Source organism: Octopus sinensis, linkage group LG1 (genome assembly GCF_006345805.1).
Source record: "Octopus sinensis linkage group LG1, ASM634580v1, whole genome shotgun sequence".
NCBI classification, from domain to species: domain Eukaryota; kingdom Metazoa; phylum Mollusca; class Cephalopoda; order Octopoda; family Octopodidae; genus Octopus; species Octopus sinensis.
Genome location: NC_042997.1, coordinates 46,998,766 through 47,011,139, shown reverse-complemented (window position 1 = coordinate 47,011,139; position 12,374 = coordinate 46,998,766). Strand labels below are relative to the sequence as shown.

Genomic DNA, 12,374 nt, shown 5'->3' with positions numbered 1-12,374 from the left:
CTGACCTCCTAAAGACAAAATGTCAGTGGCAGGCAGAGTTTTCGTGAGAATTTTAGCAACTTCTATGTTGAAGTAGAAACATGTTCTTTGTCTATCTCCTTAACTTCTTAAAGATTTTAGGTATAATTATACTAATGTATCCATCTGTTCTAATTTAATTAAATTCTATATCTTTTTGCAGTTGAAGATTGCACTACATTTTAAATTGATGTAATGATTGCATTGTTCAATTAAATAGAGTTACATGAAACGATCGTACTGCATTACCTCTGGATATCCTTGTTGCTTATTTTGATATCTATCTATCTATATCTATTTATTTATATATATATATTATATATATAACCATACATATATATATATATTCATATATCTGTGTATATATTTCTGTACATATATATATATATGTGTATATGTACGTGTATATATGTATACACACACATATATATATGTACGTATATAGATTATATGTGGATGGAAGCACTCCGTCGGTTACGACGACGAGGGTTCCTGTTGATCCGAATCAACGGAACAGCCTGCTCGTGAAATTAACGTGTAAGTGGCTGAGCACTCCACAGACACGTGTACGCTTAACGTAGTTCTCGGGGATATTCATCGTGACACAGAGAGTGACAAGGCTGGCCCTTTGAAATACAGGTACAACAGAAACAGGAAGTAAGAGTGAGATAAAGTTGTGGTGAAAGAGTACAGCAGAGATCACCACCATCCCCTGCCGGAAGATTATATGTATATGTATATGTGTATATATGTATATGTATGTGCTTGAATGTATGTCTGTATAACCATGTGTAAGTATATGTACATAGATCATGTACATGACATCGCCTATGTTAATTTGTTTATTCGAAGCGTCCTTTCATTGGGGATAATCTAAAACTAATTAGAAATTATTTGCGCCTAACATTACTCTGTATGTGACATAAATGAAAGAATGCTCGCAACATTGAAAAATGTTTATAGATCTCTTTTACAGAATACTTCCATAATATCTTGATCGTTGTACCTTTCTTTATTTATCTATAATCGTGAAAGGAGATGGGTCCTCTATGAAACCTTCCGATATAAATACTAATCAATCTCAAGAGAAACAAGATAAGGCGACCAGAATGTATGGGAAATAGGAAACAAGTGTGCTCATATACAGCCTAAAATATAGCACCTTACAGCGTTAGTAAAAATAACTTTAGCGAGATCTTCAGTGAGAAGTGTTAGGTTAGAAAATTATTAATGACTAGAAACAATATAATGCATCCCTCTCTCTTTCTTTCTTTCTGCCCCTCTCTCTTACTCCCTCCTTCTTTCTTTCACTCTCTCTCTCTATATATATATATGTATATATACATACATACACACACACACATATATATACACTACCTATATTTTCATATAGATATATACACATACCTACACATTCATATGCATTCATATATGCATATAGATATATTCTATAATCATTTTATATGAGTGTTTGTGTGTATGTGTGTGTGTGTGTGCATACATGTATATGCATATGCAGGGACGTATGCGAATATATAGTTATAAATAACAACCCACACATACAATACATAAATACACACACTCAGACAAGCGAACGTATACGCACATATAGATGAGTGCTTCTGACTTCCATATTAATGGATATGTCTAAACATAGACCTACATTTTCTTTCCTATATTTGCATGTATATTTTCATTTAGCTTCAATTCATTCCTTTGTTTTTACTTAGTTCCTTCATACACTTCTGTAATTGTGAAAGACGTGTGTTTATGAGAATTGGTACTACATACATTGTAGTGGTAGTTAATCTATTCCATAGAATTATGAGCGATTTAAATAAATATGAATTGGCATTTCGAATCTGCAAATGAATTTGTCACCCTGAAAGTAATATATTGCTGATAGTGTATTAAAAAGGAATCAATATATATGAATATTTCTGCAATCTGGAATATATTTGTAATAGATCTGATAAAAAAAAAACAATTATATGAAACACGTATATAGAATGATTTGTATGTATGTATGTCTGTAATGCTTTATACAAAACTATGTGCATATACATTCGTACATATGTGTGTGTCTGAGCGTTTATATATATATATACACGTACACGCACGCACATACACATATACAGTGGTGATTTTTAATTAGCTTACATTATTGGACGGCAAATATGTGAGAGTATGTGTGTGATTATATGTTCGTGTAGTGTGTATGTCTGAGATATGTACGTTCATGTGTATGTGCTCGTGATTATATGTGGGTTAGTCTGTACATACGTGTGTTTGTATGCGAGCGCACTGTATTTGATGCGAACTCTGTCATACATAAGATCTTCAAACGCTTCACTTCTTAATCATTAGGTAACTTGTAAAAAAAAAAGGTAAAGACTCCCTTCGGCCATGAGTCACCATGGGAATGCACATAGAAAGTTCCCCTACGAAGAATAAGTCTGGGCAAGGTTGTTTATGGAAACCAGCAGTCGCCCTTGCATACCAACCCCTCCTCTCCAAAGCACCGATGTTATCCAAGTGAGAGGCAAAAGCCGATGCAGCATGGCACCAGTGACGTCGCAACTCCTTTCTGCTGCTGTGTGAATTGAAGCAACGTGAAATAAAGCGTCTTACTCAAGAACACAACACAGCCCGGACCGGGAATCGAATTCCCTACCTCATGATTGTGAGCCCGACCCTCTAACCACTGAGCCATGCACCTTCAAGCGTACGATCTCAATTTACCGCCTTTCATGCTATTGTCTCGTATCATATCATCAGGTGAAAGTAATGCTTTGTGAGGGAAGTGGGGAGATGTAAGCTGTCTGGAAAGATGTACCGTATTTGTCATTGAATATTGAATATACCTGTGTTATTTCTCACTCACACGTTCACCGGGAGCATTACGTTAAGTACATTCGTGTCTCTGGAATACCCAGCACTAATTCTAATGATCAAGCAGTCCTATTATGATAAGTAGACTTCCCCATTGATCGAATATTTGGAGCATGCATTTTTGACATTGACACAGAGCCATTTGTTGTTTGATTAATCGTGATTTTGTGATTGTTGGTGTATTAATTTGATTAAGGCGAGCACACTCTCTTCACTTTGGCACGTGGTACAGGCTGCACCGATGGTGGTGCCAGTGTACTGGTGGTAATGATTGTTGGGATAAGCTTGTTTGGTTTGATGTTCTTCGCTTGAAAAGTTGTTTTAAGTTATGCGTTGACGTATCTATTTTTCTAATAAAGGTAAAACACTGGCGTTTCTGTTCAAATTACTATTTCTGCTCTTTGTCGCGCATGTTCGTGTATGCATTGTATAAATATGTATGCATGTATGAATGTATGTATGTATGCATGTATGTATGAATGTATGTATGTATGTATGTATGTATGTATGTATGTATGTTATGTATGTATTATGTATGTATGTGTCTGTCTGTCTGATCGATCTTCCATCTATCCATGTATGATTTCTCTCTCTCTATTCATCTATATCTATCTATCTATCTATCTTTCTAAATAGCTAGCTATGTATCTGTCTTTCCATTTGTCTATCTATCTATTCATCTATTTATCTTTCTATACATATATCTACCTACCTATATACATCCATAATACATGCATGCATACATACATATATGCACAGATTACATACACTTATACATACAGATACTACATACATATGTATACATAAATCATACATACACATAATACACATACACATACATACTTTCCTACATACTTTCCTTTCTCTCTATCTCTTATGCATATTTCCGTGATCACAGACACACGTACATCGGCAGAAACGTATTCACAAATACCCAGATACACATACATGATATTATTACTCCTTTCGTTATTAATGAAAGAAATAACCTTGATTAAATCTTGTGATCTTTATGAATTGGAAGTTCAGTTCCGTACATATATTAATCGATACTGTTATAGCCAACGAAGTGTGATTTGTCAAGACTTGCTTGAAATAACTGCCAAATCTCCCTCAAATCAAAGCCCACCATCACAAACATTAAAAGGAAATATCGTATAATAAAGCTGGAATGCCTTTAGTCTTAGGCTTATTGTAGTCGGCAATTTTGTTAAACTCAGTTTAGAGAGTGCATTTCTCCATTGGTAGATGCCACAGAAATGTTAAGCATAGCTGTAGAGGCATAATTATAACACTGAAGTGTGTTTTTGATTACCTTGCAGCGGCGAGTTAACACGCTTGAAGTTCCTAGTTAGAAATGTGGTTATGCCTTAGAATATTTTGATCTGGTAGAGTTGTACAGAACAAGATGTGTTACTGACAACGATTCCACTGCAGCTAAATTAGTAAGTTTTAGATGGGTGAGCATGACATCTCTAACGACGGCGCAAACGCAGGTTGCTATACGTAAGAATGATACTTATTCAAGTCTGCTTACGCACAAACACGCGAGTGCGCGCACAGGGATACGTAGGCAGACATACACATACATGTACATGATTATGTATATATGCATATGCATGTATATCTATCTATCTCTGTCTATCCAGCAATCTATCTATCTATCACCCTATCTCTCTCTCTCTCTCAATATATATATATATATATATATATATATTATATATATATATATATATATAATATATATATATATATATATATAGTGTAATAATAAATAAAATATATGCATACATACAAACATATATGTACGTACCGACATCTACATGTATATATACATGCATATATAATATATATACGTACAGGACATCATAGGAAGACGAAAAAAATCAACAGAACGAAAACGGAAAAGACATTTTGTTACAACAGGAGGACAGAAACGTGGAACAAGACGAAACGAAAACGAAAACGGGAAAAACAATTATGTGCAACAGAAAAACGAAGTACAGGACATGCTACACAAGGAAAAATCCCCTTCATCAGCTGTCGCTAGCAGACACGTGTTGCGAAGGCAGAGACAGAACACGTAAGGTCAAGCTTGGCCTTCCTACGAGAGAATTAAAATAAAATAAACTCGTAGAGGGGTAAACGAGCAAGAAAAAATGTAGCACAAAAAGGGAGGTAACAAAGAACTGCACAAAAAAAATAATACAAGAAAAAAATAATACAAAATTAAAGATACATGTACAAGAAAATACATAACGAGAATTAAATTACAATACGAAAAATCAAAAATAAACAAGAGAACAAACGAAAAAGACGAACGAAGGCCTTTGTTCTGGCTGGGACGAGAAGGTAACTGGCGAGCGCGAGGAAACTTGACCTTAGGGCCTGAATGCAACAGGCGGAAAGGTTTAGCAGTGACGAAAGTGAGGAGGAGTGAGAGAGAGAGAGAGAGAGAGACAGATAGAGGAAGACACAGGCTAGAGAGAAGGGTGAGGTAGAGAGAGCAAGAGAGAGAGAGAGAGGGGAAGGTAAAGCAAAGGGAGAGAGTTTCGCATCATTGTAGTAAACTGTAAAAACGGACAAGGAGGAAAGAGACTGAACGAAGTGAGAATTCGAAAAATCGAAAATTCAAACGAACCCGACGCGAAGCGCTGTCAGACAATAGTGTAATAAATAAAATATATGCATACATACAAACATATATGTACGTACCGACATCTACATGTATATATACATGCATATATAAATATATATACGTACAGGACATCACAGGAAGACGAAAAAATCAACAGACCGAAAACGGAAAAGACATTTTGTTACAACAGGAGGACAGAGACGTGGAACAAGACGAAACGAAAACGAAAACGGGAAAAACAATTATGTGCAACAGAAAAACGAAGTACAGGACATGCTACACAAGGAAAAGTCCCCTTCATCAGCTGTCGCTAGCAGACACGTGTTGCGAAGGCAGAGACAGAACACGTAGGGTCAAGCTTGGCCTTCCTACGAGAGAATTAAAATAAAATAAACTCGTAGAGGGGTAAACGAGCAAGAAAAAATGTAACACAAAAAGGGACATAACATGTATATATATATACATTGTTAGACTTGGAGATAGTCGCGTTTTGCTAAATAAACACACGCACTGTATAGCTGGTCATCTCTTCAGCTTTATTATTATTATTATTACTTTTTTTTCTTCTTCTTTCAAATTTGCTTCCATTTCTTGCCGAGTGTCTTCCCGACTCCTAGGGCAAAGAAACTCATAGTATACATTGGTAGGCCATTAAACCAAACTCAGTAGTTCGTTCATTTTTTTTTTTAAAGTTAAATTAAAATACATGAGCAGCAACAGTTCTCATATCGACAATGCTCTTCTCAATACGTGTGATGTACCAGTTAAGACAATCTTTTGCACTTCTTGCAGGGAAGGTAAGCCAGGGATCAATACTCATATAATTTTCGGCTCCCTTCTTGATCATTCCTAGTGCTCCTACGATCACTGGTATTGTAACCGCCTTGAGATGCCACATTTTCTCAATTTCAATGAGTAGGTCTTTATATTTTCTGAGCTTGTCAAACTCTTTCGTTGAGATATTATGATCACAGGGGATGCTCACGTCGATCAATAAGCAAACTTTATTGTTTTGGTCTTTCACAACAATATCTGGTTTATTGGCCTTGATGGTTCGGTCTGTATGTACTGGAAAGTCCCACAGAATGGTTACATTTTCTCCTTCAGTTACAGCCTCAGGGTGGTGATTATACCACTTGTCGGCAGTTTTGATATTGTAATGCCGACTTATTAGCCAGTGGAGATATTGGCCAACTCTGTCATGTCTTAATTTATACTCCACTTATTATTATTATTATTATTATTATTATTATTATTATTATTATTATTATTATTATTATTATTCAGTAGTTTTATTTTTATAGCGTGCTTTCACTTCACTACCGAGCGCAGCTCTGTGTGCCTTGGGTATGTGCTGTGATTTGTTGTGATGCTCTGATGGTTATTGTATGGAAAGTGTTCTGCGTAGGATGTGTGCAGTGCCTAGTAGTGCAATTTTCTGTATGTTATATGTGTTTGTAAGTCCTGGTGTTTTTGTTATGTATTTGTCTGAATATTTTTTTATCATGCCTAATGCACCTACTATGATTGGAATTGTTTCTGTTTTTAGATTCCACATTCTAGTTACCTCTATTTCCAGGTCTTTGTATTTTGAGAGTTTCTCCATTTCTTTTAGAGACACGTTGTCATCTGCCGGTATTGATACATCAATTAGAAAGCATTTTTTTCTTCATGATCTCTGACAACTATATCTGGTCTGTTGGCCTTAATTTCTCTATCTGTGTGTATTATTATTATTATTATTATTATTATTATTATTATTATTATTATTATTATATTATTTTAGTTTCTTCGTCAAAGCTCTTTCGCCACATCCTTTGAGCCCTCCTTCAGTGACACTTTATCCTACATGTCTTCTCTTGTTGCGGGCGTGGCTAAGAGGTAAAGAAAATGCTCCCCAACCACATGACCCTGGGTTCAGTCCCAATTCGGGGCAACATGATCGAGTGTCTTCTACTCTAGACACGCAGGGATCAAAGCCTTAACAGTAAGTTTGGTAAGGGAAAACTGAAAGAAGCCGCCGTATGATTATACGTGTGCGCCTGTACTTCCGTATCTATGTTTCTGCCCCACCACCGCTTGAAAACCGGTGTTGGCATATTTACATCCGACTAACGTAGCAGTTTGGCGAAAGAGAACCTAGTAGAATAGTTAACAGCGTTAGAAAAAAATAAAATAAATACTAGGGTCGATTCATTCGACGAAAATCCTCCAAGGCGGTGACCCAACTTGTCCACAGTCTAACGACTGAAACATTTTGGCATGTATATATATATATATATATATATATATATATAAGAGATGAAGAATTATGTACATTATTTACATTATTTACATTTGACGGCTATGTGCCCTCATCTTGTTTGTTGTTAACACACCGTTTCATAAAGGTTTTCATAAAACGAACATAATAATATTTTTATTATAAATGATCTTGATATGCTTTATACTTTACATAAAACGTACTTTACATTCTACTGTTGTTTTATTGCCATTTATTTAAGAGTATTATAAATTTTATAGGTAAAATATTTTGCTGGGAGGGAATTATGATTTATAACATTGCTACTATGGGAAATTATTGCTCTGCTTCACGAGATATTTTGCTCTACGAGTTGTTTCCGGGAACAACTTAACTCGTATATAGATAGATAGATAGATAGATAGATAGATAGATAGATAGATAGATAGATATAGATAGATAGATAGATAGATAGATAGATAGATTGGTAAATAGTTAGATAGATAGATAGATAGATACATACATACATACATACATACATACACACATACATACATACATACATTCATAGATGAGTGAGTTTATATGTATATACATAGAGTATACTACCAACAAGTGACATCTAAGAGTTGCTTCAACGTAATATATGCCCAGTAAGCGGCCAGTTCTGCTGCCCTATCTGTGGATAAACCTAGACGTTAACAAAACGAAATTTCATCCCACTCACTGAAAATTGAGTACAAATCCCGACGAGATCTCATTGTCTTCAATTATTTCGGGGTCGATAAATAAATTACTCACCCAGGGTGATGGATTGGCGAAACTGATAGGTGGACGGCATTTTTGCTTTCTGATAGCAGCATGTACCAAGATCTATCAACTGAAATATTCCATATAGTGGAGACTTCAGTATCTTTTTCTTGCTCAAAATCTTTTCTCCACACATGCACCGTTAGCGTTGAAATATGAAAGCTTTTATAAAGAATATTTTCCATCTTGGTGTACCCTATCAAAGTTGCTACGCTTAGATAACATTGCTGTGCGGCATGCTTCAGGTGCAGGTAGTAACTCATAAGCATTTTGGAGTAGCTGATGATGTTGTGGGTGATATCTACCTCACTGGTATAGCAAAGCTAATATTTTCTCTCAAAACGTGGAGATTTGATGCTATCTTTGTCCCTCTCGTATATTATGTGTTTAGTATCTATTTCCTGTTCCTGGATGACGATGGCATATCTTTCGAAGACGTATTTAATGTATCTCTCACAGGTCTTTGAGAGGCTACTCTTCCTGCCAATGCTGTTGCTACACTCTCGCTTGCAGGGTGTGTACTCTTGCATTGCTTGTTACTGTTGTGATGTCTGCTTCTCCTCCAAGCTTCAGTTTATGTAGGCCAATCCAGCCTCCTTTAAATCACATGAGACAGTTGTGTGCTCAGAGTATCTTCACAGTAGTTCTTCTCCAACTCTGAAGAATCTGTTGATCTCATTTCTCAGCATGCCTGGAATTTACACGCTTCTTTCTTTACAACAGGTGTTGTCTGAGTGACACAATGCGACATTCAAAAGCTATTTGGAATGACCTTATGCTTCTACGGCCATCACTGCGTCGCACATAGACCCTATCGTTGTCGTTGTTAATGTGGAAGTTATCAGTGGTGGTCAATACCTTTATGGTTTTGATGTCGAGGCTGCGATTCTCGTCGAGTATCCAGTCCAGTCTCCCAAACGTTGCTACTAGCTCAAACACTGCAAAAGAATTGTGAGATATGATCTTGTTAAATGCAGTCATCTATGAGTTGCGTGCAACCAATTGAGTCCACGTGGAAGTGTTCTGATGTATCTAATAAAATTTTATTTTCTTGTCTATGCTTTCCAATAAATTCCGCTGAGTTGCTTTTTCGTTTTTCCTTCATATTTCAAATGTTAAATGTAATCTGTTGACACGTTGTGTGTAATTGATAGAAACCTTAATCTTAGTCACTCTCATTATATAAGTCAGATTATAGAAATTTCGTACAATAAAATTCAATAAGTTTTAGAAACTTATCTATCTACCGACCAGGAATCACTAAGTCTTGAGGCTAACACTCTTTCAATTGAGCTATTTCGACTATTTACCGACAGTATTATATTTCTTAGACATATATTGTTTCTAACAGATGATTTCTAAGTAGCTGGAACTATAAATAATGCCTTGTAAGTATTAAATTTTAAAATGTATTTTATAGAATATTCCCATGACTCGGATGGGTGTTTTTACTGAAATACATTTTTGTTAATCTGGCTTCAGTCACAGCACCAACGTATGCAACATTCTAATCGATTCCAAGGTACTTGTAGCTTTCGTCATTAGAGATAGGGGAGAGAGACAAGCCATTGCGGTACATGTTCTCTTTCTGGTCGACAATCTTACCGCAGTTGGCTATCATGTATGAGTATTTATCTTACGAAAAATATCAATTCAATGTTTCGTGAGAATGCTGTGACTGGCTCTAATTATCTCATTATGTCAAGCATGTTGCCAGAATATAACTTTAGTTTGTCAAGAAAGTATGTATGGGTAACATTGATTTTATTCTTTTCTGAATATCTCAGCATGAAGTGTTGGCATTTTATCGACAGAGCTGACATAATGTAAACACTATGGCTCTCCATATTTGTATTAATTTGTGAATATACAATTGTATTGTATTGTGATGTGCTTACGCATTAAATTAAACGGATATGCATAATTTCTTGCATGCCGAAATTAACACTACACGAAGGAGATTCTGAAATGGCTGTAATACTGTGGAAGTCATGTGGTTAAATAGATATATATTCACTTTTCATACCTCTTTACGTCTTTAGGCATGTATGTGTGTATGTGTATGTCTACGTGTGTGTGTGTGTGTATGTGTATGTTTGCGTGTGTGTATGTAAGAATGTATATACATATCTACATTTTATATGTATGTGTGCTGCTAGTGTGTTTGTATTTGTGGGAGTACATTTTCGTATTTTAAGATGGTAGCAGTGTTTTGAGAACAAGAATTACTGTTGTATCCAATAGATGACAAACCTTGAAACTGGCGTTCTGTCATTTGCTATAAATAAACTTCGGAGCTGTCGTGTACTCTCAATTCATTAGTAGTCGATAAAATACAATGAAATACTTTTCTGTCATGTCAATCATATTACTTGTATATCACGAGCTATATTATTGAATAAAGCCTGTATTTAAGAAATAGTGTTAGCAGCAGCAGAATTGCTGTGCGTTGAGCAAATTCTGAAATATCTGTGGATAAAAGCGGTTGGTCTTGAAGGGAGTGCTTGAAAAAAGTACAAAGGACCTGGTCTTTTATTCTCGTGTATTTCAGACAAATAGAAAAACTAAATGAAAGATGTAAAATAATATAAACCACAGCATATTTTGAATGCATTTTTATTTACTCTATTTATTATTTAACACATTATATATGGTATAATTTCATATAATATTCCCATTTTGATAACTAAAAATATTGTTTATGGTATATGAATTCAGCAAACTCTAAATTATGTGAAATAATTTACTTTTAACGGTTGAACTCTAAATAGATACGGTTGTATATCATAGTGTGTAAATATTATGTTGAAAAACCTTTCAGACAAAAACACCCATCCGAGTCATGGGAATATTCTATAAAATACATTTTAAAATTTAATATTTACAAGACATTATTTATAGTTCCAGCTACTTAGAAATCATCTGTTAGAAACAATATATGTCTAAGAATTATAATACTGTCGGTAAATAGTCGAAATTGCTCAACTGAAAGAGTGTTAGCCTCAAGACTTAGTGATTCCTGCTCGGTAGATAGATAAGTTTCTAAAAATTATTGAATTTTATTGTACGAAATTTCTATAATCTGACTTATATAATGTGAGTGACTAAGATTAAGGTTTCTATCAATTACACACAACGTGTCAACAGATTACATTTAACATTTGAAATATGAAGGAAAATGAAAAAGCAACTCAGCGGAATTTATTGGAAAGCATAGACAAGAAAATAATTTTTATTAGATATATCAGAACACTTCCATGTGGACTCAATTAGTTGCACGCAACAAATCTAGATGTTAAATTGTGGAATTAGTAAATATAATTTATCGGCGCATAAGTTATCATTATAACATATTGTATGTGCGCATGCGAGCTCGCGAATACATACATACATACATACATATATACATACATACATACATACATACATACATACATACATGCACACATGCATACATACATATATATCCCCCTCCTCCTCTCTCCCTCACCTCCCCCTCCTCCTCTCCTCCCCTCCTCTCCCCTCCCTCCTCATCTCCTCTCTCCCCCACACCACACTACACTACACCATACGACATTACACATCACATCATACATACATACACACGTCTAGACCACCAGCCCTCTTCCACATGCACATACATACTCTCTTATGCACACACACACCTTCAGGTTGGAGCGAGGTCACTTGACCCTGTTATCTCCCCTACTATCCCTCAAGCGTCTAACGTCTGACCTCTAATGTTTGACCTCCGATCTCTGACTTCTCCTGAAA

The 12,374-nt window shown here is 35.5% G+C and overlaps 1 long non-coding RNA gene across 1 annotated transcript in view; it reads left to right on the top strand.

Moving 5' to 3' along the window:
- Nucleotides 1-5,487, top strand: part of LOC118766238 — a 23,110-nt gene extending 17,623 nt beyond the window's left edge. Inside the window, exons 3-4 of the long non-coding RNA XR_005002142.1 lie at nt 1,631-1,634; nt 5,477-5,487. This is a non-coding gene — a long non-coding RNA (uncharacterized LOC118766238). The remainder of the gene's footprint in view (nt 1-1,630; nt 1,635-5,476) is intronic.
- Nucleotides 5,488-12,374: the final 6,887 nt, after the last annotated feature.